This window comes from Ovis aries, chromosome 1 (genome assembly GCF_016772045.2).
Source record: "Ovis aries strain OAR_USU_Benz2616 breed Rambouillet chromosome 1, ARS-UI_Ramb_v3.0, whole genome shotgun sequence".
NCBI classification, from domain to species: Eukaryota; Metazoa; Chordata; class Mammalia; order Artiodactyla; family Bovidae; genus Ovis; species Ovis aries.
Window position 1 is genome coordinate 231,872,956 of NC_056054.1, and position 24,320 is coordinate 231,897,275.

The window sequence follows — 24,320 nt, forward strand, 5'->3', positions numbered from 1 at the left end:
AAGAAAATGCAAAACAAAGAATAGTTTTCTAAATGTTCACTGAGATACTAAAAAATAAATTTAACAAAAATCCACCCATTCTACATGGTGCCTAATATTTCTGTATCCATTATCAGTGGTTATTTTTATACTTGGGAGCATCTGTCACTGCCTTGTAGATTACCTGACTCAAGTCTCAAATTTCTGATCTTTTAAATTGTGTGACTGTCAACCTCATTGGTCAGACAGTCAGATGTGGAAAGCTGACATTAGCTTCTTATTCTATTATCCTATCTGGAGCTTTTATTTATACAACTGTCTGTGTATCAGCTTCTTGGGACAGGCTTTAAACTTTACTTTAAAAGGAATTTTATCTTCTGGAGGAAAGAATAAAGCAAGCCAACTTGGCAGAGGATTGATAAGAGTAAAAATGTTTACCCTAATGAGATTTTCTACTGGCAAATCCAGTTTCATGCTGTAACAGGAGGCAATCTTTATTGCTTCTTTAAAAGTGTAGAGCTGGATTTATTTCCTGAGTCTACCATGGGAGATGTCTGGAAGGAGATGCTGTCTTAATCTTAATGATATTAAAACCTCTATGCCTACAGCAGATGCAACTCACTGGCAGCCCCAAATCCATTTTGGCTCTGTAGCGCTTATCTATATTTGTCAGGTAACTGGTAATTAAACAAAAGGCGACTTTTAAACTTGACACGGAGCAGAATGATTTTCTCAGCTTTTCAATGAACTACCTGGTAAAAAGAGGAGCTACTCACTCTGTGAATATTTCCAAGTGAGGCACCTGCTGTTCTCTGTGTTCAAATGTAAGCCAGGCCCAGAAGCAGCTGGGCAACATTCACGGCATGAGCCACTGGAGAGGAGGCTGGCTTGTCCCCAGGCACGCCCTCTTTTCTTCCTTGTGCCTACTCCACTATTCTACATTTGTTTGCTTGTCTAGGACCCTTAATCTCTCTTTTTAGGTGGCCTTTCTTTCCCATTTCTGAGTTTCCCTACCTCCCACTCAAAGATGGCTGTTTCCCCTTATTTTCTTCACTAAAACTATTTCATAGATGGTGCTTCTTAAATATTCTGACCACATGACCCACTAAAGTGGGCAAAGAAGCAAACACTATTAGAAGGCCTTGGCTTTAGCAGAGAAATTTATGCAAATCTCTATTCTATACCATAGTAAAACATTCACTTTAAAGCAATATGTTCTTATTTATAAATCTTTGACTTTATAAAACTTTATCATGGAAGGAAAAGGTCTCAAGTCTACTCTGGCTTTTGTCCAGCTCCCCTCATCCACCCAAAGCCACCTCATCCATGCCCAGCATACTTCCTGTGCCTCAGGGGAAAGGCATGCCTGCCTGTGAAGCAAAGAGCAAAGAGAGGGAGTCAGTGACTGAAAAGGTGGAATGAATTGTCCCTCTTGGGGACTGGTCTTTAGACACACAGCCCTAGTTTGACCTAATCCTTTATGCCCTGAACTTTTATATATTTCTATGCCATGTTTTATGAGGCTCCCTCACATAGATATACAGATCTTCAGTCTTCTGGAGTAATAGTGATAATCGTTTACACTAATTTAGCACATATAATGTACTTGGCTTATTCTAATCACTTTATGTATATTAACTCATTTTATTGGCACTACAGTCTTATAGTGTAGGTCTGTTGTTCTTATTATCTTGTTTTGCGTGTGAAGAAACTGAGGCACAATAAGGAGAGTAAATTACTCAAGATTACCCAGCTAGTGTGTATTGGGGCCAGGATTTGAAAGTAAGCAGTCTGGCTCCTGTCTGCTTTTAACCACAAATAACACTTCAGCAAGTTAGAAATGACAGACTTGTGTCCAGCGAAGAGAACCCAGAGGCCCTGATAGAGCATTATGGTTACATTTAAGGAGTGAAATGTCGATTGCAGAGCTCTTTTGGGAACCACAAGAATCTTTCTCTGTTTCCTGAGAGCAGCATGTAATATAGGGGCTGCCCAGTGCATGTGACTACCTAGTGCTTCTCCGGGACATGGCAAGACTCCCTGTTTGGCCTTCACTGCCATGCAGTGTTTATACATGAACCTCTTTCAACGCAGGAAAAGTTGAAGGACAGACTCGACAGAGAGAATTGCTGTCTATGACATATGGCAGGAAAAGGTAAGTGCTAAATAGAGAAAGAGGCATCATGCTGTAGGAGTGAAGAGGGAGAGCTATTAACCCCATCATGGTTTCCGTGCCTTCTCCTGTTTTTTAAAGAAAGAGCAATGTTCTACAAAAAATATTTATTGTGCCTCTCAGTCAATTAAAAATACATTGGCTAATAGATAAAACAAGTACCTGTACTACCAAGCTCATATATTATAAAATATATTTAATGGTAGCCACATCTTGGCTTCAATATACTATTCCCCACTGAAAGAAACCAAGACTCCTTAGAGAAATGGCTGATTACAGGGCTGGGGAAAGCATAGGTGAGCTTGGAACACCTTGTGCTGGGAAGCCAAAAAAGTCCTTAAAAAAAGATGGAGAGATGTCAAAAAGACACAAAAGACGTGTCAAAGATGCTTCAAATGGCCATATTTGGGATAATTGCAGCAACAAATTAATGATGGTAATGAATCATAAATTATAGAAAAAACCGTCCATGAGTTCATACTGATAAAAATAACTGAATAAAATTATTCAAGAATTGAATAAGTAAGTGAATGGAGGAGAAGGGGAAGCTCTGCCTTGCAGTAGAATGCCAACTAAAAAATTTAGAACGTATGATGGAAACAGAAAAATCACCCTTTAGCCACCACCACAGTACTAGTTCAGACATCACCAAAGAATACTAAAATCAAGTAGGCAAAACTGTGATGAGAAACAAGATATTTGCATAATTTCAAAGTGTCCTTCTCAAAGATACTCATTGGAGATATAAATGTAAACACACATACACACACACAAACACATACATCTAATATATACTAAAGGAAAAGGTACAAACTAGGAGAAACCTGGTTAGTATCACCTTAACCAAGAAAGTAAAGCATCATCAGGAATGGGAAAATGTGACAGTATGTACCCCCTGCTATATTACAGGGCGTCATTTCTGTGGTACTCTTGCCAACAATGCCTAACCTGAATTTAATCACTAGTGGACATCTGAAAAACTCCAGTCATGGGACATTCTGAAAATAAGTGGCTAATAGTCTTCTAAAGTGTCAAAATTACAAAAGACAGAGTGAGGAACTGATGCAGCTTAAAGGAGACCAAAGACACATTACAATGAATAGCAACATGTAAATTTTGAGTTGATTTGGACCAGAAAAGAATATTAGTGGGACGATTAGAGAAATATGAATATGATCCATAGATTAAATAATATTATTGTATCAATGTTAATTTCCAGATTTTGATACTTACACAATGGTTATATAGAGCTTCCCTGGTGGCTCGTATGGTAAAGAATCTGCCTGCAATGCAGGAGACCTGGGTTCAATCCCTGGGTTAGGAAGATCCCCTTGAGAAGGAAATAGCAACCCACTCCAGTATTCTTGCCTGGAAAATCCCATGGACACAGAAGCTCTTGGACTACAGTCCATGAAATCACAAAGAGTCAGGCATGACTAAATTATTAACACAGTGGTTATATAAAATGCTAACACTTAAAGACAGAACTGGACATGGAACAACAGACTGGTTCCAAATAGGAAAAGGAGTATGTCAAGGCTGTATACTGTCATCCTGCTTATTTAACTTATATACAGAGTACATCATGAGAAATGCTGGGCTAGATGAAGCACAAGTTGGAGTCAAGATTGCTGGGAGAAATATCAATAACTTCAGATATGCAGATGACACCACCCTTATAGCAGAAAGCAAAGAACTGAAGAGCCTCTTGATGAAAGTGCAAGAGGAGAGTGAAAAAGTTGGCTTAAAGCTCAACATTCAGAAAACTAAGATCGTGGCATCCAGTCCCATCATTTCATGGCAAATAGGTGGGGAAACAGTGGAAACACTGGCTGACTTTATTTTGGGGGGCTCCAAAATCACTGCAGATGGTGATTGAAGTCATGAAATTAAAAGATGCTTGCTCCTTGGAAGGAAAGTTATGATCAACCTAGACAGCATATTAAAAAGCAGAGACATTACTTTGCCAATAAAGGTCCATCTAGTTAAGGCTATGATTTTTCCAGTGGTCATGTATGGATGTGAGAGTTGGACTATAAAGAAAGGTGAGTGCTGATGAATTGATGCTTTTGAACTGTGGTGTTGGAGAAGACTCTTAAGAGTCCCTTGGACTGCATGGAGATCCAACCAGTCCATCCTAAAGATCAGTCCTGGGTGTTCATTGGAAGTACCAATGTTAAAGCTGAAACTCCAATACTTTGGCCACCTGATGCGAAGAGCTGACTCATTAGAAAAGACCCTGATCCTGGGAAAGATTGAGGGCAGGAAGAGAAGGGGATGACAGAGGATGAGATGGTTGGATGGCATCACTGACTCAATGAACATGAGTTTGGGTAAACTCCAGGAGTTGGCTATGGACAGGGAGGCCTGGCATGCTATAGACCATGGGGTTGCAAAGAGTCGTACACAACAGAGCAACTGAACTGAAACTGAAAACACTTATGGAATCTGAGTATGGGGTAGATAGGAATCTTCTATATATTTTTGCTGCTTTTTAATGTCTGAAATTAAACCAGTGGATAGCTTAAAAACAGAAAAGATAAAATATACACAATAAATAGAAACTTTAAAAATAATGATATATAAAATAAATGGAAATTATGTTTTCTTTTCATCTTACAATGGGTTATCCAGCACAGCCTGCTCTGGAGGCCGCCAAGGGAGGGAGTCTGGCACGGCTTGTTTAGAAAGTGCTGGGTGGGTCTCTAGTGCTGGCATATTTCTGGAGGGATGTGATGAGAAATGGGTTGGCTTCTCATCATGGACTCTGGGTAGGAAAATTAGCACTGAATGTGTATTTCTAACCTCCCAGCACTGTGCCTGGACTTGACAGCCACAGTATCATAGTTAATATTGACAACTCAATACCACTGGCATTTTTATCTCACTTCTGTATATGTGTGTGGTTATTGTTTTAATCTGTAGCTTTATCAAAGTAACACACAGTGTTTAAAGAGTCGATGCCAAAAAGCTCGTAAACAAAGCAGCATCCTTTCTACTGTGCCTGCACCCCGGAGGTGGAAACCACGTCCAGCATATATGTAGCTGTTTATTCTGATATTAATCTCTATGTTTCTCAACAATATGTACACATTACTCTCTTGGCCCAGCTTTGTAAAGACATTATCCACTGACTTCTTGTGGAGGTGAGAGTTTTAGCTCCTGCCATACACCTGTCTATCCTATCTTCCCAATATATTCACATCTCAGTTTAGGGTTCAGCTCATATTCTCTGTGTTCATTTCAATGCCTGATGCTTAATGTCCACTGCTGAGCAGAGTAGTTTACAATGATTACACTTCCTGCCTTCTATACCTTTTCATTTTCCTTTAGTTGACAATTACTTCATTACACTTCCTGTAGTTTGTGCAAGTATATGGCAACCCACTCCAGTATTCTTGCCTGGAGAATTTCATAGACAGAGGAGCCTGGTGGGCTATGGTCCATGGGGTCGCAGAGTTAGACATGACTGAGCAACTAACACTTTCTCTAAAGATACAGCTTTCTGTTTTGGTTAAGTCTGTGGGAAATTCAGTTCCCCATTTTTCCTGGCAACATCCCATCTAAGGCCCCCATCCTCCCATCACAGCCTGCGCTGGTGCGCTCTGTGCCTGCCGCATGTCGCCTCTGGCTATGTCATCCTGGAAATGCCCTTTTCCACTTGAATGGGTTGGATCCATGGCTTCCTCTTCGTTGTTCTCTTTCTCCTCTTTTATTTATTTATTTTTTTATGATGGAGCCCATTTTCCAGTAGCTTTTGAGGAATTATGTTTGGGAGATAAGAAAGTCAAAAAGATATTATTTCCTCACTCCTGGTTGACAGTTTGCCTTCCATTTTTTTTTTCTAAGAACTTTGAAACCTTGTTGCATGATGTTCTATATCTCAATTTTGCTGTTGAGAACCCCTAGATGATCCTTATTCTCAGTCCTTTTTGTGTACATGCTGTGAAATCTCTGGACTATTTTGGGGTGCTTTTCCTTATCTTTTCACTTGTGAAATTTCATTATAATGTTACTTTGTATGGGACTTGATCTATTTATTGTCCTGGGTACTTGGTGGGCCCTATTGATCTAGAGATTCATGTTCTTTAAATTTGGAAATTTTCTTTTTTTTTTTTTTTTTCCTTTTGATAACTACCTCTCTTCCATTTAGGGATTCCCTGGTGACTCAGATAGTAAAGAGTCTGCCTGCAAGGAGGGAGACCCGAGTTTGATTCCTGAGTTGGGAAGATCCCCTGGAGAAGGAGAGGGCAACCCACTCCAGTATTCTTGTCTGGAAAATTCCATGGCCAGAGGAGCCCTGTGGGCTATAGTAAACAGGGTAGCAAAGAGTCAGACATGACTCAGCGACTTCACTTTCACTTTCTCTTCCATTTAATCTATTTTCTATCTAAAGGTCTTTTAGTTAAATAAATGTTGGACTTCCTGGATATAATCTTATCATTATTATTATTTTTTAGCTACACAGCTTGTGGGATCTTACTTCTCCAACCAGGGATTGAACCTAGGCCCTCTGCAGAGAAAGCCCAGAATCCTAACCACTGGATCACCAAGGAATTCCCAAGAATCCTAATTTTCTTATCTTTTCACTTCTATTATCCATTTTTTCCCCTACTGTCTGGAATATGTCCTCAAATTTAATATCCAACATCTTTATTGATTTTTTAAAAAATTAGCTATTATATTTTAAATATTTAAGATGTTTTCCACTTCTGTTGTTTTTGTTCTCTTTGATCCTGTTCTTGTTTCATTGATACAATATCTTCTCTTATCTCACCAAGTATATTAATTATAGTTTCTTTGAACATTTTTATATCTCTCTGCATTACTCTGTTTTCTTTTCTTCTATTTACTTGAGCTCTTTTTTTTTTTTTCTCCTTCAGATCAGCAGCTTTCTTTGAATGTCAGATGATTCTTGGATTTCTGTTCATGTTTAAGAGTAAAGCACTAAAATTGTGTGTGGATAGCATTTGTCATTGTGGGAGCGATTAAGGCACCTGCCACTTTTTCCCAATGGAGTTTTCTTCCACAAAAATGTCAAGATCTTTAAGATATTTTTTTCTGGGATGGTTAATTTTCTCCAGAGTAATATTCTATTATTTTCTGTTTGGGAAAGTGTATCTTGGTTGTTAGTGACCTGGAGGTAAATGAGAGGAGAGGAGGTCTAGGGATCTCAGAATTTATAATTTTTTTTTCAGCCTGGCTTCACCTTCCTCTGGGTCTGGTACCCCTCAGACTACAGCGTCTCAACTGTTTCTTGATGTAATGTATCTCTTGCCTCCTTCATTGGAGGGGAAAGGCAGGACCCTGCCTCCAGACCTGGGGACCTAGAGCTCTAATGGTTCTATAAAGTTTTTTGAACAACTGCCTTGTTTCTAGTTCACACCTAACTTTCATCTTCTGTGGCATTTGTGCCTCTAATGCTTTAACCTTTCTGAGGTTTTCTGAGGTTTTCTGAGGTTGTGCCATACAAATTAACTTGCTTCTTACCTATAGGTATACTTTGAATAAATCTTTCCTCAGTTTTACTAAGCCATTTTCAATTCCTCCATCTCTATTCCATTTTCATAAATATTGGTCCAGGTTTCCAGTTGTCTGCTACTTTCATCAGAAAGAAAGTTTCTGTTTCTGCTCCTTGTATGTTATTTCAGTTCAGTTCAGTCGCTCAGTCACGTCCGACTCTTTGCAACCCCATGGACTGCAGCAAGCCAGGCCTCCCTGTCCATCACCAACCCCTGCAGTTTACTCAAACTCATGTCCATTGAGTCAGTGATGCCATCCAGCCATCTCATCCTCTGTCATCCCCTTCTCCTCCTGCCCTCAGTCTTTCCCAGCATCAGGGTCTTTTCCAATGAGTCGGTTCTTCCCATTAGGTGGTCAAAGTATCGGAGTTTCAGCTTCAGCATCAGTCCTTCCAATGAACATTCAAGATTGATTTCCTTTAGGATGGACTGGTTGGATCTCCAAAATCACTGCAGATGGTGACTGCAGCCATGAAATTAAAGATGCTTGCTCCTTCTAAGAAAAGCTATGACCAACCTACACAGCATATTAAAAAGCAGAAACATTACTTTACCAACAAAGGTCCGTCTAGTCAAAGCTATGGTTTTTTTCAGTAGTCGTGTATGGATTTGAGAGTTGGAGTATAAACATTCTTTGGCATTGCCCTTCTTTGGGATTGGAATGAAAACTGACCTTTTCCAGTCCTGTGGTCACTGATGAGTTTTCCAGATTTGCTGGCATATTGAGTGCAGCTCTTTCACAGCATCATCTTTTAGGATTTGAAATAGCTCAACTGGAATTCCATCTCCTCCACTAGCTTCTTAAGTCCCACTTGACTTTGCACTCCAGGATGTCTGGCTCTAGGTGAGTAATCACACCATCATGATTATCTGGGTCGTGAAGATCTTTTTTGTATAGTTCTTCTGTGTTATCTTGCCACCTCTTCTTAATATCTTCTGTTTCTGTTAGGTCCATACCATTTCTGTCCTTTATCAGGACCATCTTTGCCTGAAACGTTCCCTTGGTATCTCTAATTTTCTTGAAGAGATCTCTAGTCTTTCCCATTCTATTGTTTTCCTCTATTTCTTTGCTCGGATCACTGAGGAAGGCTTTCTTATCTTTCCTTGCTGATCTTTGGATCTCTGCATTCAAATGGGCATACCTTTCCTTTTCTCCTTTGCCTTTTGCTTCTCTTCCTTTCTGTTATTCGCAAGGCCTCCTCAGACAACCATTTTGCCTTTTTGTGTTTCTTTTTCTTAGGGATGGTCTTGATCACTGCCTCCTGTACAATGTCATAAACCTTCATCCATAGTTCTTTAGGCACTCTGTCTATCAGATCTAATTCTTTGAATCTTTTGTCATTTCCACTGTATAATCGTAAGGGATTTGATTTAGGTCACACCTGAATGGTCTAGTGGTTTTCCCTACTTTCTTCAATAGAAGTCTCAATTTGGCAATAAGGAGTTCATGATCTGAGCCATAGTCAGCCCCTGGTCTTGTTTTTGCTGACTATATGGAGTCTCTCCATCTTTGGCTGCAAAGAATATAATCATTCTGATTTTGGTATTAACCATCTGGTGATGTCCATGTGTAGAGTCTTCTCTGTGTTGTTCGAAGACCAGTTGTTGTTTTTGTTATGAGCAGTGAGGTTTCTTGGCAAAACTTTGTTAGCCTTTACTCTGCTTGGTTTTGTACTCCAAGGCCAAATTTACCTGTTACTCCATGTATCTCTTGACTTCCTACTTTTGCATTCCAGTCCCCTATAATGAAGTTAGTTAAGTCGCTCAGTCGTGTCTGACTCTTTGCGACCCTATGGACTGTAGCCCACCAGGCTCCTCCATCCATGGGATTCTCCAGGCAAGAATACTGGAGTGGGTTGCCATTTCCTTCTCCAGGGGATCTTCCTGACCCAGGGATCGAACCCAGGTCTCCGGTATTAGAGGCAGACGCTTTAACCTCTGAGCCACCAGGGAAGCCCTATAATGAAGAGGCCATCTTTTTTGGGCGTTAGCACTATTTATTGGGTGGTTTTTTGCAAAGAGGCTTTTTATTTTTTATTTTGTAAAGAGGGCAGAAATATATTACTCGGTCTTCCTAAATCAAGAGGTTTCCTCACTGCTTTCCAGTGAGGAAACCAAGACTCAGAGATCAGATGCCTTTTATTTCCTCATCCACTCCCTATTTCACCCAAACTGCTGTTTGTCAAAGTTATTGACGATCTCCACACTATAGATACCAATGAACAATTTTCAGTTCTCACCTTACTTGACCTATCAGTAGCATCTGATATGATTTATTACTTCCTCCCCCTTGATATGTTTTCTTTACCTTATCCTTGAGCAGCACACTCTTCTCCCCATGCCCACAACTTCCTCATACTGGAATCTCCAGGTCTTAGTCCTTTGTCCTTTCTTTCTATATTCTTTTTCATATTTTAAAAATCTTTCTTTGTATTCTTACTCCCTGTGTGATTTTATCAGTTCTCAAAGCATTAATACCATTTACATGCAGGTAACCTCCAATCTGCATCCCCATCCCAAGGCTGTCTCCTGAGTTTCAGATTCAGTGTCCAACAGCCTACTCAACATCTCCACTTAGATGTCTCATGAACATCTCAACCTCAAGATGACTAAGCCCAGGCTCCTGATCTTCCCCAACAAGCCACCATCACCTGTGGTATTCCCCATATCAGCTGATGGCAACTCCATTCTTCTGCTTACTCAGGTCAAAAACCTTGGCATCATTCTTCACTCCGTTCTTTCTGTTACACACATCTAGTTCACCAGGAACTTCTGACTCTGCATTCAGTACTTCTTCAAATTAGACCAGCTTTACACTTCCACAGCTAGCGCCTTCATCTGAGCCACCATCATCTCTCACCTGTGTGCCTGTGTGCTTAGGTGCTTAGTTGCGACTCTTTGCAACCTCATGGACTGTAGCCCACCAGACTCCTCTGTCCATGGGATTTTCCAGGTGAGAATCCTGGAGTGGGTTGCCATTTCTTACTCCAAAGGATCTTCCCTACCCAGGGATCAAACTCATGTCTCCTGCCCTGGATCTCCTGCACTGGCAGGTGGAGTCTTTACCACTATGCCATGGGAAGCCCCGTCTCTCTTCTAGATTGTTACAATTATTTCTGACCGTATCTCCTGGCTCCTACATTTGCCCCTTTATAACTTATTTTAATTCCAGGCCAAAGAGATTCTTTAGAAATGTAAGTCAAATCACATCACTTCTTTTTCCAAAATTCAGTGAGTCCCCAAAGATCTGGCCCCTGTAATCTCTCTAAACTCAACTTTTCCTATACTTCTTTCTCACTTGGCAGCCACATCGGTGTGCTTAATGTTCCCCAAACACAGTGGGCTTCTCCCATCTTAGTGTCTCTATACTGTGTCTCTAGCCAGAAACACTGTCCTTAACTACCTTCAATTACTCACTTTACTCCTTCAAGTCTCTTCTCAGTGACCACTCCTGACTCCAAACATCCCCATTCATGCTACCCTGTTCTAATTTTTCTTTTTTCAATAACACTTAGCACTTTCTAATATTATACATGGAGTTCCCTGGTGGCTCAGATGGTAAAGAATCTGCCTGCAATGCAGGAGACCCAGCTTCAATCCCTGGTTTGGGAAGATCCCCTGGAGAAGGAAATGGCAACCCACTCCAGTATTCTTACCTGGAGGATTCCATGGATAGAGGAGCCTGGCTGGCTAAAGTCCAGGGGGTAGCAGAGTTGGACACAACTGAGCAACTGACACACACACACCCACACCCACACACGATAGTCTATATAAGTTCATTTTTATTGTTTTCGTGTTTATTTCCTGTCTCTCCTGATAGAATGAATGTGTCCCTCAAGGATGGGGATCTTTGTCTATTTTTTTTCTCTTGTCTGTCCCATGCATCAAGGACAATGTACAGTGCAGCAGGCATTCACAAATATTAGCTGAATATGAATAAAGAAATGAGACATGTTTTAGACCTGAGTATTTTTTTTTATTGTATCATGCTCTTCTCTGGGCCATCCTGAATATGGTACAATGACATTAAAATGTCTGTAGGTGTTCTGAGGAAGGAGTTTGCAAGATTGACACTGTGCCTGAGAAGGGAGTAGGAGAAATGGATGAGAGAAATAAAATTTCATCCTTTTTTCCTTCCCAATTTTTCTTTTTGGTCCCCATATCTCCATTTTTTCCTTTCTGTTAAGTTTTGTGTGAATTCTCATGTCATTTTGTCTTTTTCTTCTTGTCTTGCTAGATAAAAACACTCATTTCTGGGGATAATTAGGTTCATTCTATCACCAAACATGCTTCCAGTTTCCATGCTAGTGATATATTTTCCTTTTTTGTCCAAGTGAAAGAGAATATTGATAATTCTAAACTTTCCTTTCCTTTCTATTGTTTCCCTGTACCCACACAGTCTATCTACTGGTCCTTAAAAAAACAACAAAAATGAATTTTATTGTATAAGTAAATTTTGAGTTGACTCCACTAGGATTTTAGAAAATTGTCTAAAGGGATCTCAGTTAGTAATTACTATGGTAAGATTGGTTTCACTGAAGCTAGTCACACTGGTCATCTTTCAGAATTTAAAACAAATAAATAAAATCTAACATAAAAATGCATTTAGAAAGGATGGATCAAGTTCAAACTGCAGAAGCGGAGGTTTTGTGCCTTATAATCTTTTTTAGTATTTGAATACTAACAAACACTCCCCAAAATAGTGACACTTTCAAAAGTCCTCAGATGCCTGGGTAGTGTTCATGAGGTACAAAGATATCTGTGTTCAATGTACACATTTTAAACAAGTGGTCAAGGGCCTTATTTTATAATTTGCGGTGACTTAAATCTTTAGCACGAAGATTTTCCTGAACTTCCAATTATATTGGACATGATATTTTCTTATAAAGCAAACAAATTTGTTTTCTGAAGCTAATAGAAAAGTTAATTTTTTTATGTGTAATTTAAGTAAGATCAACTTAAAATCAGGTATTTAAACATATATAACTAGTATGTGGAATGAGCATGACTCATGATAATGTAATTATGACCCTGTTTTATTTTTAAATCTCCTACTGCCCCTTTACATTCAGTGGGAACAATGAAACCTTGACCCTGATGAAAACTCAGGCTGTCTCACAATTTTTCGGCCCACTCTTGGGTAATGAACAGTCCTGACATCCTTTTAGATCATAAACACAGCCTTTAGAGATGTCAATCAAAATTACAAACTCAAATTCCTTTCCCTGTCCCAGCTGGGACCTGCTTAGACTAATGGCTGCAGCAGAGGGTAATGAGGGGGGGCATGGCTGGCTTCGCTATTTCTCTACTTTCTGCCTCTCCTGTGAACCCTTCTCCTACTGGCTCTGGGTGTCCAGCTCCAGCCCCCACTATTCTCCTGGAGGACAGACCCAAGATGACCCCCCTCAGGAAATATTCAAAGTTGCCCTCCTGGACACCTCCAGGGAGGGTACACTCTCTGGCTGTACCATAAAGTAGAGACTCAGCCCACTTCTCTGTCTCTAGGTTTGCCAGGGGTGAGTCAGCTCCCAAGCCTCTTTACTCCCCGACCTAGATGGTCATGGTCTCCACCCCCAACTAGGTATCACAGTGTAGTTTTTCCAGCTATACCCTTCCCACTAGATCCTCTCTTTCAACCTTTATTTTCCTGAAGCAAATTGAAGGGAGAGGCACGGAACTTAGAGTGAGGGGAAATTTCCTCTTTGTGGCAGAATGCCTCAGTCGTGTCTGACTCTTTGTGAACCTTTGGACTGTAGCCTGCCAGGCTCCTCTCTCCATGGGATTTCCCAGGCAAGAATACTGTAGTGGGTTGCCATTTTCCTCCTCCAGGCGATCTTCCTGAAAAGGGATCAAACCTGCATCTCCTGTGTCTCCTGCAATGCAGGCAGATTCTTTACCTGCTGAGTCATCAGGGAAGCCCATAAATGGGGAAGGGTAATTGTAATAACTTTCTACTGGTAATTACTGCTGCAGGCAGAGATCGGCAGTGGATGCCTACTCCAGGTGGTGAGCAACAAGGCTATTCACATGGTCTCGAAGAATCACACCCCAACTTATTTATTCATTGCCAAGTCTTAAAGATACCATCATGGTGGAGAAAACTGAGACATCATCTTAACCGAGTGATCAACTTTAACATGGCCAAGAATGGAAAGTGACCCCCCCAGGGCCCCCTGAGAGACACACTGAGATGGACCCAGCATGATCTGTGTAATCTTCTTGCCAAAGATGCTTGATCTTAATCTAATCATGATAAAACAATCAGACAAATCCAGACTGAAGAGACATTCTGGAAAACAACTGGCTTACATTTTTCTTAAAAAGGTCATTGTCATCAAAGAGAAAACAAGGTGGAGGAAACATTTTAGACTAAAAAAGATTAAAAAGCCATGACAACTTAATGTAATGTGTGATTCTTAATCAAATCACAAACTCACCTCCCTCTCAAACAACAACAAAATCCTTAAAGGAGAGTTTAGGAAATTTGAGTATTGTTTGTATAGGTAACAGCAGTGTACCAGTGTTAACATTCTTGAGTATGATGAGTGCATGATGCTTGTGTGGAAGAATGCCAAGTCTCAGGAGAGAGAAGAAAGTATTTATGGGTGAAAGGTCATACTGTGAGAGTACAAGAGAGAGCAAAATAGAGGCGAATATAGCACGGTTTGGTAAATCGAGGTGAAGACTTGGCTGTTTATTTTTTCAACCTTCCTGCAGGTTTCTGATTTCTTAAAATAAAATATCAGGGGAAGAAAAAGTTGTGGAGTCAGCTCTTGTCTTTTTCCTTTGCAAGTACAGAAATGGAGATTTGACATCTCTCTTTGAAATTTTGTTGTGTCTCAATGTCTGGTTGAAACTTCAGGTGTGACATCTTATTACATGTACACACACATGTAACAGTGATAATCTCAAAATATTTGTACAGATGTTACAAATTACAATTAATCCAACATTTCCACTTATATTATCATCACAACAATCTTGGAAATAGCTGGACAAGGTACTTTTTTTATTCTTCCCATTTTCCAAATGAAAAACTGAGCTGCAGAAACTCTGAGCAGCTCAAGCAAGTTCACACACCTAACACTAGTATCCTCAGCCTCTGATTGTAGATCCCATATTATTTCACTACACGTATTCAACACCCAGGAAGGCTTTAAAACAAGCCATTGAGTCTCTCATTACTTCATTTTTACAGAAAGTAAGAGAGCGACTTAAGGGTATTTGTTTATCCCCATTGTCTGAGAATTCCACATGAGCAATGACACAGGAGCTCATTCAGCTCACTGAATCCACATGCTAGTAAACCCTGATCAAGACTCTGCTTTGACAGGCAGCTTAAACCCATAGCCCCACCTATCCGGGCTGAAGAGTTGGACAATGCTAGTCTCAGAGTCCTATACCCATGGGACTGCAGATCAGCTACAGCACCATGAGGAGCTTGTAGAGATGAATGCCCCTGAGACTGAGGCAACATCCCCTCAGAATGTGGAGGTGACTCTTGTCACACTCCAGCAACTTTCAGGGAGATGACAGCTCACACAGAAGGAAGCTCACATGAGTCACAAACCCACAGCCCCAGAATACTAAGCAGTTCTCTTTCCACCTGATAGCTAGGGTGAGCAGAAGCCGTTTCCACTCTCTATTTTTCCTTAACTAAAAACAAAACCCGAAAGATCACCCTTTCTGAGCTTGGTGGAGACCACATATTTGTGGTGAGGAGGTAGAATGGGCCTCCAGACACATGGCCCACATTGTTTCTCCTTTCGTGTCTTACTAATGAGAGCAGTTGCATCTGTCTTCACTGTCAACTGAAGATGTGAGGAAAGGGGAAAAAGGGAAAGAGAATAGAGGAAGTAGGTAAACTGCATAGAATATCACCAGGATCCTCCTTTGCAACAGAAATTTATTAAATGTGGTTGGGAGTATCTGGCTTCCCAAGAAAGCACAAGATACACCCTTAAATGATTACAAATAATTATTGGGGATATAGTTTCCTTTAAAGCCAGCTTGTCACGTATTTTCTGCAGCCTTGGCAATCTTAACTTCTCAGTATCAGTGTGTTCTAAAACTCCTATTCTCTCTAAGGGATCTGTTTGGAAAATGAAAACTTGTTAACCAGGGCTCTGCTCTTGATAGATGGATACCACAGTCATCCATGGTCCAAACTCTGGAAATTTTTCCAGTTGCCCTAGAAATTTACTCTGCAAATCTGAGACAGCACGCCAACAACTAAGGGTGGTGAACTCTATCATGTCTGTAATGTGCCTTTTCTGTGTTACTTAAGATTATTCAGTTCTGCTCAAGAAAGTAAGAAATGTAAAGAAGATGAATGATACTGGGTAGAGAAACAAGGAGCTTGTGAGACAGGTAAAATTAACATCATGTTTATAGTAAGACTAAGTGGATTAATAATCTCTGAGTCATGGGGGCCATGGACATAGGAGACAATGTGTGCACTGAGCATTGAGGAAAGGATGATATTCACAATGCATCCATTTGCTTATGGCATGAAACATGAAACAGTCAAGATACACTAAATATATGTGAACTGTGTGAGACTTGAAAGTATTTTTTTGTATGTTTTTTATTGTTAAATGTATTCTTAAATCAGTCACCCACTGGTGATCCCATTCTGGCCTCAAAAATCCTCAAAAATGCAGAGTCCACAGCTGCACATCAAGCTAACTAGTGAGCTGCAGTTAATGGCCAGGTAGATTTGTGCTTGAGTCTTTCCAATAGAGCAAGTGTGCTATTGACCCAGGCACCTCCTGTCTGCTAGTGCAGAGATTCAAAAAACGTCAACTGAACAAGTGAGTGGATCCTATTATTGAGTTTTTTCTAGAGACACTTTTGAAAATAAAACCACAGGCTCAAGATGACCTTTGACTGAATAAATTAACCCTGGAAAATCTATAATTGAATAATTTTAAAGGGCCTGGAGGATCTCAGAACAAAATTTCAAGGAGAAAAAATGAGCTAGAAGAAGATTCCATTGCTAACTGTGTACCATGTTTCTACATGGCCTCACCACACACCCTGGTTGATGTTGCATCATGGCTGTCTTCATTTGATTTTCATCACATTATAATTTTAGGGTCTTAGTCATCTCCTATGCTCACCTTTGAGAGAGATCCAGAGAAAGGGGAGTTTTATGTGCATGTGTGTTGTATGGGGCATTCTAGAAATGGGGCTTACGTTTCTTTCCCCTACTGTGAGTGAGATGCTGTATCCACACTGTTAACTTCTTCAGAAATCACTATATGTGTTACCTGCATTTTCGGATGAAGAGACTGAGCTTCAGTGAGGGTAATAACGTGTCCTAGGTATACACAGGTAGCAAAGCCAGAATTTAATGCTGTGTCCATCTGATGTCCCCCAGATCATTTTACAGAAATATTGTCCTAAAGAGAAAGAAGCTTACAATGGTAGAAACATGAGATTTTTCTAACACAACAACAACAAAAACACAGGCAAACACCAGACACTGGAAGAACATTGCAACGATTTCCAAACGTTATTTCTTAGAATGAATGAAAATAATTTTTTTTAATGACATGACTTGGTATTCTGTAAAGGATAAAACATCAGATGAATAAGTCTAAAGTGGCAGTAAAATGTTTGGTGAATTCACAGTTAAAATGGAAATAAAACTGATTTAGTAAACTTGGAACACTTTTTTTTTTTTTTTTTTAAACCATGGCCTTGGTAGGGTTTGGCTCATCCTCTTGGATAGGAAAACCATTTTCTCCAAATTAATTTCTTGAAAATTCAGCTGTCCCAGCCTTTCAAGCCAGGAGGTTAAATTGATCTGATCAATACCAGAGGCCTCAGAGTATCCTGGCCAAGGTCATAAATGAAATGGGTTAGATAATTTTAAATCTGATATAGTAATCCTCAGGGGCAACTGAACTGCCCAAGAATCATCCCTCCATTCATTTCTGCTCCTTTAGGCAGCAAGCAGATTTCTGGAGAGAGATCTGGCATCTCATGCTGCCGTTAAGGCAGATGAGGAGAAATGGAATGTCACAGTGTCCTGGGACTCTCTGCCAGCAATCTATCCTTAGTATCACCCTGAAATATGCTGAACCAGATCAAGTACCAGAATATTCACAGATGTTCAGTTCAGTTCAGTTCAGTTCAGTCGCTCAGTCGTGTCGGACTCTTCGTGACCCCATGAATCGCAGCACGCCAGGCCTCCCTGTCCATCACCAACTCCCGGAGTTCACTCAAACTCACGTCCATTGAGTCAGTGATGCCATCCAGCCATCTCATCCTCTGTCGTCCCCTACTCCTCCTGCCCCCAATCCCTCCGGCCCCCAATCACAGCAATATTAGGAAACCAAAATAGGTTTTTAAGGAGAAAAATGAAGATGTATCTATTTAACTTTAGTTTCATTCAGCTTCATTCATTCACTAAAACGACTTGTTCACTCATCCATCTAATCATCCCTCCATGCACCCATCCATACAACAAATATTTATTGAGCACTTATTATGTGTCTGGTGTTCTGCTAGACTTGAACTAGAGTTTAAAGACTTGTGTGGTGAAATAGTAGCCACTATGTGGTTATTGAGTACTTGAAATGTGGCTGGCCCAAATTAAGATGTGCTGTAAGTGGGCATGGAACAACGGACTGGTTCAAAATCCAGAAAGGAGTATTTCAAGGCTGTATATTGTCACCTTTCTTATTTAACTTAAATGCAGAACACATCATGTGAACTGCTGGGCTGGATGAAGCACCAGCTGGATTCAAGTTTGCTGGGAGAAATATCAATAACCTCGATATGCAGATGATACCACTTTAATGGAAGAAAGCGAAGATGAATTAAAGAGCCTCTTGATGAAGGTGAGAGAGTAGAAAAATTGGCTTAAAACTCAACATTCAAAAAACGAAGATCATGGCATCTGGTCCCATCACTTCATGGCAAACAGATGGGGGAAAAATGGAAACAGTGACAGACTTTATTTTCTTGGGCTCCAAAATCAGTGCAGATGGTGACTGCAGCCATGAAATTAAAAGATGTTTGCTCCTTGAAAGAAAAGCTATGACCAACCTAGATGGCGTATTCAAAAGCAGAGACATTTCTTTGCCGACAAAGGTCTGTCTAGTCAAAGCTATGGTTTTTTCAATAGTCATATATGGATGTCAGAGTTGGACCATAAAGAAGGCTCAGAACTGAAGAACTGATGCTTTTGAACTGTGGTGTTGGAAAAGATTCTCGAGAGTCCCTTGGACCGCAAGGAAATCAAACCAGTCAATCCTAAAGGAAATCAACCCTAAACATTCACTGGAAGGACTGATGCTGAAGCTCTAATACTCTGACCACCTGATGTGAGGAGCCGACTCATTGGGAAAGACCCTGATGCTGAGAAAGACTGAGGGAAGGAGGAGAAGGGGGTAACAGAGGATAAGATGGTTGGATGGCATCACTGACTCAATGGACACAAGTTTGAGCAAACTCTGAGAGACAGTGGAGGATAGAGAAGCCTGGCATGCTGCAGTCCATGAGGTTGTGAAGAGTCAGGCATGACTTAGTGATTGAACAACAAAATGAATATGAAGTACATAACAGATTTCAAAGACTTATTATGAAATAAAGGCAAAATATCCCCTCAAAATTTTATATTGATTATATGTTGGAATTTTTTAATATATTGGCTTAAATTAAAATATATTTTATAGTTAATCTCATGTTTCTTTTTACCTTTAAAATATAAGTAATAGAAAATTGAAAGTACATATATGGCTTTCAAAATATGTCTATGGAACAGCACTCTTACAGAATATTTGCAGATTTCTTCCTGCTATTATGCTTTTTGGGGGACACATATAGGGTGTTTTTCAGGGAAGACAGTAAAACATAAAGGCAGACGGTATGATCCACGGTGGTTAGATAATACTTATAGGTCTGTATGTGTTTGCTCAGTTGCTCAGTCGTGCTGACTCTTCGAGACCCCATAGACTGTAGCCCAACAGCCTCCTCTGTCTATGTAATTTTCCAGGCAAGAACCCTAGAGTGGCTTGCCATTTCCTACCTCAGAGGATCTTCCCAACCCAGGGATCAAACCTGCGTCTATTGCGTCTCTTTCATTGGCAGGTGAAATCTTTACCACTGTGCAACTTGAGAAGCCCCATTTCTAGCCTTGGTGAGGGGAGTCATTAAATTTTTGTTCTGAAAACTTTCCTTTAGATGCTAAAAATCCAGATCCAATGTTCTGGAACTGAAAAAGTACAGAAAATTTGGGATGCTGAAACGTTTGCCACTCTGGTATTTCCTGCGACGTCATTGGAAGGATGTCCTAGTTTCCTGAATATCAACAGATTCCTGCTGGCACATGGGGACAGTAAAAAAAGATGGTATTGAAAGAAGCAAATTTTTATGGAATAGGTTGTTTGACATGATGATGTTATGGGAATTAAGCAATGCTAACTTTGATCTTGTCCCTCTTTTTTGAAATAAGACATCTGGGTTGTTTTATGTCTGTGTTGACCTACTAGCAGGAAAATAAATAAATAATTTGAACTGTAATTAGGTTGGGAATAACATCTAATGACTTAGGGAGTTTGTAAGATTAACCAGTTTTGGCAAAAAATTCTAAATAAATAAAAGTTAGAGGGCTCAATTCCAAGCATTTTTTTTAAATAAAAGTTTAATTAAAATGTAATTTCATTTAAAGCATCATAATATTCCCAGATCAATGAATTTAGTGGCTTTTCTTCTTTCAAAAAGCTATGTAAACTAAAATGGGTCCCTTTTTTCTATTATTCACAAGTGGTACATGGTTTAGAAGTTCCTTTCATGACCATAATCATGCCCAGTCCCCTCATCCCTAGAGCAGTAAGAAGAATATGTATGAGTAGTCTGGCCCTCGGGAATGACTGAAAACCACACCAAAAAACTTCTCGTGCAGGCCCTCAGGCACACAAGTGCTCTGTGTCTATCCATGTCCAACATGATTCATGATGGAATCAACTTTCTCTTGCCTAATGAGCTTAAGAGAAGATTGTGAAGTATACTTGGGGGATTTATGGGAGTGAGAGACTTAAAAATATGAGTATCATGACACTCAAGGACCTGTCAGTGACTACTGGGAAGAACACAGCAGCATAAAAAAGAAAAAATGGGACATGGGGGTGATTTTTTTCTGGTATTGGAAAACATGATGCCATCAACACCAGATATTATAAGAGACAGATGGCATGGCAGATGCTCTGAAAAGAAAAAAAAAAAAAAGACTTACTACTAGGTGAACCAGAAAAAAATAAACAAGAAGGACAGAGGGAAAAGTATACAAGTTCCCCTCTGTTGTCAAAAACATCTTCCTGTAGCTGTAAAATGTCTAATTGCATTCCACAGGATTGCACATTACAAAGGCAGTCTCACCCCCTTTCTCCACTGATTGCACTTTTGGAGTTTATGGCCATTCTTTTGAGAAGACTCATTTTTGTCTACTGGATTTCTAAGGAAGAAAGGAAGGCAAAATCTAATTTGATCCATGATGCTAAAATATTATGAGAATGCTACTGCTGATTTTTCTCTGGCTCAGTTGCTTCCATCTGGTATTCAGAACCTAGATGAAACTCACATAAGTTTATTCTAGAAATGTTCCCACTTAATATCCTTTCATAGTTGCAAACCAGGTGAATGGGGTTGGCATGTTAATAAATTTAAATCAAAGTTGTTTAAAATAAGTCTTAGAAAGCTGGTCTGTGTTCTTTTGTTGGTTCCCCAGAATTTAATATAGGTTCCTTGGCAAAATTATAAGTTAGGGTGTGTTATGGGTCTATGGAATTGACAAGGAATGGTTGAAACCAATAAAGATTATCTATAAATGCTAAGGGTTTACTGTGAAGCACACATATAGAGAATAGTGCCAACATATATAGATTTAATATACAAAAATTCAGCAATATGCACTTGGAAACCACTGTTCCATCACTTATATTAGACAGAAATGGATGCAACTGAGCCTAAAATTGCCAATGTGAGTTGCTAAAATAAGAAAAGTATGTGAATAATATTAAAGCCATTGCCAAAAGGAAAAAAAACAACAACCATGTCTGGGAAAGTATCTAGTGATGATTTTGTCACTGTATTTGGAGATGAAATTGAATAACTAAAGGCTATCGAGTAACACTGACTAACAAATAACTACTATAGCTACTATAGGGTTTTCAAGGGTAATTTTGATTATATGTAACATTTACTTTTCTGTATTGTTTTAAAAAACCCTAATAGGCTTCCTAAGGTAGACCCTATTGTACACATACAATTTTCACTAATACACATATACATATGAGTTACAAAATCATTGCAAAAATGAAACTTAATAACAACATGGAGTTCAGACATAGCTTAGACATTTTTTTTTTTCCATTTTAGAGGAAAAAATGCACCCAAGATCACCTGGCAATCCTTGTCTATTCTACTCCTTATTTTCTTCTTTTTATTCTGTTTCTTCTCTCAGTTGCCCAGATCAGTCCTTTCCTTTGTTACAGTTAAGTAGGAAAGGCTAAATGTGGAGAATGAGTTTCTAGAGGCTAATATCAAACTAGCCCTTCCATCTGGCTCGTCTTGGAACAAATAAGTATACTGTTTAAGGATACACACTTTCTACAAAGCTAGGGAGACATCACAGGGAAGCTATTTCAATCTGGAATGAGTCCCACATGGAGACTTGCCTACAGTGTGTCTCTGCTAGGTCCTCCCAGAGGAATAAGCCCTGGGTCTGATGCACCAGCCAGGAGTGGATCTCCCTTTGGTGGGGGTGGGGAGAGGAGGCTATATTCCAGCATAAAGTGGCTGGTTGCCACAGAGCTATGAAATGCCATGTTCCTTGACCCTATCAACAAGTGCAAATCTCTATTGGACACCCTTTGTTAGACTTCCAAACTTGGACAATAACTCATGATAAAACAGCTTCCTATTATGCTTTGTGGAATTTTCTGTGAGAAACTCAGAGAAAATATAAATATTTCCTGATTCCAGCAGAGGCTGGATAATGCTGCAGTTATACATTCTATCAGGCTGCAATCTGGGTATTTTTTTTTTAATGTTTTGAAGCTCCTTTCTAATAATGTCAACACAAAATCTGTGTTTATACAAGAGACACCATTATCTTATTAGTATCACATAGTTTGTCTCCTAATTGAGAATATCCTCCTTCTGTAGGTATATAATGCAGATTATAATGTTTTCTGTTTCAGAGACTTGTACTGTATATCCCTCAGATTAAAGATAATGGTAGAATGGGCAGAATGAGCCCCCTCCACCCCCCAAAAATGCAAAAAAAATCCCAGATGTTCCTCTACCCTGTACATAGCATAATTGCAAAGGACATTTTTCCTAAGAAGAAAATAGTTCACTAGGCACTTAAAATGGGAAGTAATTTCAGTCTGTAAGAGCTGCCACTAAATGGCATCTCACTTGACAATTGTGCTCGCACGACAGTGTCAGTATTGTTTTAACGTGGCATTAAGAATACTGTGACATCATACCATCCTGGCAATATATACTTCTTACATAAATAAAATGTTTATGATTCACTTTATCAAACACCTATTCTTTGCTTTGACAAAAATATGCATTTTATGTCATTTCCGTAGATAATTTCTTGAATTTTCAACAGTGATCTTGCTTTATAATAAACTTTTAATTTACTCAAATCAAAAAAGCAGAAAACTCTAGCAAAAAATAAGATAAAGAAATATATATTTTAACCATTTAACTGTGGTTGAGAAAGAGATAAATGATAAGGAAAAAAAGTTTCCATAACTTTTTTTTTCAGAAATTCAACCTACAGAAACATATATACTTCAATCATTTACAGCTTCCATAACTTCTATACCCTCTAGCAAGAACAAACCTTTACAGAACCTGACTTATTACAAGACCCAGAACTACTTTTTGAATCATCAAAATTAAATTTACCTTTAGTATAATTTTATGTTATGTTCTAATTCATTAAATATGTATAAATCCATGTAATACAATAAGCCTTGAATAATCAAAGTATTATTTTTTCCTTTCTTTTCCCCAAATATCTTCATTCTCATTTACCTTAGGTATGTGAAAATTCATGTGAGCATAAATCTCAATTAACTAGAACCTTCTTTAAAATTTTTCCTTCCAAACTATCTTCTTTCTCAATTGGTTCCATAAATAAACACAAATTGAAGAAAACCTGGTTTTAGGAACATTCTGAAAGCTTTCATGGGGAGATGCTTAAATTGTCTTCAAACAGTTGTAGCAGAAAGGGGATAAAATACTGCAGCTCCTTGAGACTCAAAAACCAGACTGCAACGAAGAGTTTCATTTTGAAATAGTCACTCCTATAAAGACTCTGCTCACAGTAGCACTTAGCACTTATCATCACAGATTGGAAACTAATCAGACCTAGAGTCATTACAAAATAAGAAGACCCTCAGAGAACTCCAAAATAATGATGGCTGGGTTATAAACTCCCCTTCCAATTATGTTTATTGTTTTAGTTGATGGAATCACAGAAGTGAAGCAAACCTGGAGAAAATGAGCACCATAATGGCAGGAGCCACACTCCCAGGGAGGGCTTTCCTGGTGGCTCAGATGGTAAAGAGTCTGCCCGCAAGGCAGGAGACCTGGGTTCTATCCCTGGGTTGGAA

The 24,320-nt window shown here is 39.4% G+C and overlaps 1 protein-coding gene across 2 annotated transcripts in view; it reads right to left on the reverse strand.

Moving 5' to 3' along the window:
• KCNAB1 (potassium voltage-gated channel subfamily A regulatory beta subunit 1) overlaps positions 1-24,320 on the reverse strand; it is a 451,035-nt gene that overhangs the window by 39,204 nt on the left and 387,511 nt on the right. The gene's annotated exons all lie outside the window — the stretch shown is intronic.